At 35.7% G+C, this 5173-nt stretch overlaps 1 pseudogene; it reads right to left on the reverse strand.

Moving 5' to 3' along the window:
* The window catches only part of LOC102819293, a 10315-nt pseudogene extending 7753 nt beyond the window's left edge, over positions 1–2562 (reverse strand).
* Positions 2563–5173: the final 2611 nt, after the last annotated feature.

Genomic DNA, 5173 nt, shown 5'->3' on the forward strand with positions numbered 1-5173 from the left:
CATTTCAAAGAAAGATGACTGAACAGAACTCTGAAATCATCGAGCAATATTATTAATATCGCATGGAAGTAAAATTCTGCTAAAGATAATTCAAAACCGGTTGCAGCAGTACATCAAAGGGAAGCTACTAGAAATTCAAACCAGATTAAGAAGAGGACCTAGAATGACCATTGCTGACATCAGATGGATCTTGTCTCAAAGCAGAAAATACACTAGCATAGCATTCATTCCATTGTTACCTTTAAAGAGTAAATGAAAAATGAATCGGTGAACTCACCAGATCTTATCAATTACTTTAACTAAACAAGTCATTGCATTTTAAAAATATAATAAATTCAGAAATAATAGTTCTTTGCTGGAATCCCTGGGTGACACAAAGAGTTAAGTGCTTGACCACTAGTAAAAAAAATGGCAGTTCAAATCCAATTAGAGGTGTCTCAGAAGACGGACTTGGTAATCTGCTCCCAAAAAACTCACAGTTTTGAAAAGCCCATGGAACAGTTGCACTCTGAATATATGGAGTCTCCATGAGTTCGAATCTGCATGAGGACACCTTAAAATAACAACAGTGCTTTACTGGGTCTTGACTTTCAGAGTAGTTTTCATTCAGGTCAAGATGTTAGTAGCTGCTAAACAAATGAAAAGAAAACTAAAATGGTATGTCACTGGAAATTGTTTCTGAATTCTAAATATAAATCTACCCTGAAGTTAAATGAAAAAAAAAAATCTATTTATTTCCTGCTCTACCAAACATAATACACTTTAATCTGCACTTTTTTAAATTTAATTATAAAAATTTTGAAATTATACCCACCACCCAGATATAGCAAGTGTTAATATTTTAATATGTGCTTAATCTATTTTCCTGACATTTTCATTTTAATTGCTTTTATGTGCTTCTTTAATAGGGATATTTTTCTACCTAACTTTAATACTTTTATCATACTTGCGCACACTCATCAGAAGTGTGGTGGTTCTGTAGGATAAACACTGCATTGTAAACCACAAGATTACTGGTTCAAGCCCATCAGCCGCTCTGCTGGAGAAAGCTGAAACTTCTGTTCCCACAAAAATTAACAGCCTCCGAAACCCTATTCAGGGTCATGATCAGTCGGAACCAACTCATGGCATTTAGCAACAATAACCCAAACTAATCATAGTTTATTAGTATTTTTAGTATCCAGTCTAAATTCAAAGTTATCTAATGTCCCTCAAATATCTTTTTACTGTTGGTTTGTGCAAATCAGAACACAACTTAGTACCCTAATTAGTGTCCAAATGTGTTCAAGGTTAACAAATTGCATTCTGTTTTTGTCTCCTACATCTTTTAAATTTTATAACTTCTTGTTGTTAAGTGCCATCTAGTAAGTTCTAACTCATAGCAACCTTATGTAGGGTTTCCAATGTTCATTTATTTGTAAATAAGTTTACATCCCATACCATAGTATCTGAAGACTAATATGATATTGAGAGTACAGAGGATAAAGTTCAGGAGTGAATCTATTACATGGGGAAAATTTTTAAACAATTGTGTGGAATCAGAGACCTTTAGAAGAAGTGGTACTATAGGGGGGAAAAGTCTGTTTACTAAATTTGATTTAGAAAAGTTGAAGCATTGGAGAGTACTTCTTTATTCAAAATAAATTGGTTTTGGGAACTTGTTATAAAGCTTTTACAAAGAAGAGTATTAAGGGTCACATAGAATTACAAAAACTGTCAAAGCACATAACGGTCAAAATAATTATACTTCCAACAGAAAGAGATGAGGTCGTTTACCTGAAAATTAGATTTCTTCTTAAAAGTACAGCAGGAAATGAGAGATACAGAAAAAGAGATCACAAGAAGGAAGAGAGACCAAGAAACAGCCTCAATATAGTTTGAATGAAAGACCACATAGAACTCACTAGATCAAGTTTTGCCAATATAAGAAAGTAGCTTTTGAAACTGACAAAACAAGGTATCCAAAAAGCAAAGTTTTAATACATGGGAAGCGAGAGAAAAAAGCTGGTTGCAGGACATAGCAAATGACCATTTAAGCAAGAGATAATAAAATAGTTCTGTACACATACCTTATGAGAAATAATATTTTCAAACTTGGGCTGCTAATCTCAAGGTCAGCAGTTTGAAACTACCAGGTGTTCCATGGGTGAAAGATGAGGCTTTCTGCTCCCATAAAGATTTACAGGCTCAGAAGCCCTGTGCAGGGTCACTATGAGTTAAAACTAACTCCACAGCACATTGCTACCACCTCCACCATAGTATTTGGAGTCCTGATTGGTGCTGTAGTATAAGCTTGATCACAGGTTGGTTTGATCTGCAAGGTCAGAGGTTCAAACCCATCAGACACTCCTTAGAAACCCTATATGTGGTCACTATAAGTTGGAACTGATTCAACAACACTTAACAAAAACATAGTTTCTTAATCTAATCACTGAGTCACATAGATTGACTGTTGAATCAAATGTCATGTTCCAAAACAACAGCAATGTAAAATTAGAGATGATGAGTAACAAGTATTAACTGACTTCTTTGGAGAATAATAAGGTACAATTACCTGGTCATTTTGATTCAAAAGAGAAGAACAAAGCAGGTAAGATAGATGGAAGATATGTGGGAGGAGAAGGACAGAGGATAATTTAATTTCCAAAATGTAGGATACTATTATTAATATATGCACTTAGAAATAATAACTTTAAATCAAGTCTGTTGTTGTTGTTGTTGTTAAGTGCCGTCGAGTCGGTTCCGACCCATAGTGACCCTGTACAGGGTTTCCGAGGGTGTAAATCCTTACGGGAGTAGAAAGCCTCATCTTTCTCCCGCGGAGCGGCTGGTAGTTTCGAACCGCTGACCTTAAGGTTCACAGCCCGATTTGTAACCACTACGCTACCAGAGCTGTCTGTAGTCATCCATAAATATCTCCCTGAAAGAATCAGTGTTTTCAGTGTTAAAATATTTTTCTGTCTTAGTGTTTTTCTTATTAATTTTAATATAGCAAGGATTTTGGAATAATGAATAAAGGTTCACTAGCTTTTGTTTTAACTTTTGTAATAATGAGTTATTAAACATCCATTAAAAATCAGAACATGGAATACACAAAGTATGAACCAAGGAAAATCGGAAATTGTCAAAAATGAAATGGAACACATAAACATTGATATCTTATGCATTAGTGAGCTGAAATGGACTGATATTGGCCATTTTTAATCTGACAACCACAGGATTTACCATGCCAGGAATGAAAAATTGAAAAGGAATGGTATTGCATTCATCATCAAAAAAGAACATATCAAGATCTGTCATGCAGTACAATGCTGTCTGTGATAGGATAATATCCATGCACCTACAGGAAAGATCAAATATTATTCAAATTTACACACCAACAACTAAAGCCAGTGAGTATGAAATAGAAGAATTCTACTAACTTTTTCAATCTGAAATTGATCAAATGTGCAATCAAGATATGATAATCACTGGCAACTGGAATGTAAAGTTTGGTAACAAAAGGAAGGATCAGTAGTTGGAAAATATGGCCTTGGTGATAGAAATGATGCTGGAGATCACATACTAGGATTCTGCAAAACCAATGATTTGTTCATTTCAAATACCTTCTTTAAACAGCATAAGAGACCTCACAAGATGGAATACATAGAAATCAAATGGACTACATCGGTGGAAAGAGAAGGTGGAAAAGCTCCATATCATCACCCCAAACATGTCCATGGGCAGATTGTGGACTAGACCATCAGTTGCTCATATGCAAATTCAGACTGAAGCTGAAGAAAATGAAAACAAGTCCAAGAGAGCTAAAATATGACCTTGAATATATCCAACCTGGATTTAGAGATCATCTGAAGAACAGATTTGATATATTAAACACTAAAGGCACAAGACCAGAGAGTTGTGGGATGACATCAAGGACATCATTCAGGAAGAAAGCAAAAAGTCATTAAGAAGACAAGAATGAAGGAAAAGATCCAAATGGATGTAAGAAGAGACTCTGAAACTTGCTTTCCAGTATAGAGATGCTAAAGCAAATGGAAGAAATGAGGGGTACAAGACCTGAAAAGAAAATGTCAAAGGTTAGCTCAAGAAGACAAAGTCAGATATTACAACGAAATTTGCAAAGATCTGGGGTTACAATATCAAACGGTAAGAACATGCCCAGCATTTCTCAAGCTGGGGGAACTGGAGAAAAAATTCAAGCCTCAACTTTCATTACTGAAGGATTCTCTGAGCAAATTATTGAATGATGCAGAGAGCATCAAAAGAAGATGGAAAGAATACTGTACCAAAAGGAAATTGTAAATGTTCAACCATTTTAAGAGGTAGCATATGATCAGGAGCCAATGATACTAAAGGAATAAGTCCAAAATGCATTGGCAGAGAACAAGGCACAGGGAATTGACGGAATAAAAATTGAATCTTTCAAGAAAGTGAGGCAGCACAGAAGGCACTCACTCATCTCTGCCAAGAAATTTGGAAGACAACTATCTGGCCAACTGATGGGAAGAGATCCATATTTGTGCCCATTCAAAGAGAGGTGACCCAAAGGAATGCAGAAATCATCAAACAATATATTTGATATCCCATGTGAGTAAAGTTTTACTAAAGGTAATACAGAAATGGATGCAACCGTCATTGACAGAGAACTTTCAGAGGTTCAAGCCAGATACAGAAGAGGACATGGGACTGCTGATGTCAGACAGATATTGGTTGAAAGCAGAGCATACCAGAACAATGCTTACCTGTGCTTTATCGACTATGCAAAGACCTTCAATCATGACAAACTATGGGCAACATTGTGAAATATGAGTATTCTGGAACACTTAATTGTGCTCATGAGGAACCTGTACATACATCAAAAGACAATTGTTCAAACAGAGCATGGGAACTCAGAATGGTTTAAGATTAGGAAAGGTGTGCAACAGGGTTGTATTCTTTCACCATACTTATTGAACCTGTATGCTGAGCAAATAATCCATTAACAACCTGCGATATGCAGATGATACAACCTTGCTTTCTGAAAGTGAAGAGGACTTGAAACATTTACTGATGAAGATCAAAGAGCACGGTCTTCGGTATGGATTACATCTCAATGTCAAGAAAACAAAAATCCTCACCACTGGACCAATAAACAACATTCTTATCAACGGAGAAAAGATTGAAGTTGTCA

The sequence above is a fragment of the Chrysochloris asiatica genome, unplaced genomic scaffold, assembly GCF_000296735.1.
Source record: "Chrysochloris asiatica unplaced genomic scaffold, ChrAsi1.0 scaffold00129, whole genome shotgun sequence".
Classification (NCBI taxonomy): Eukaryota; Metazoa; Chordata; class Mammalia; order Afrosoricida; family Chrysochloridae; genus Chrysochloris; species Chrysochloris asiatica.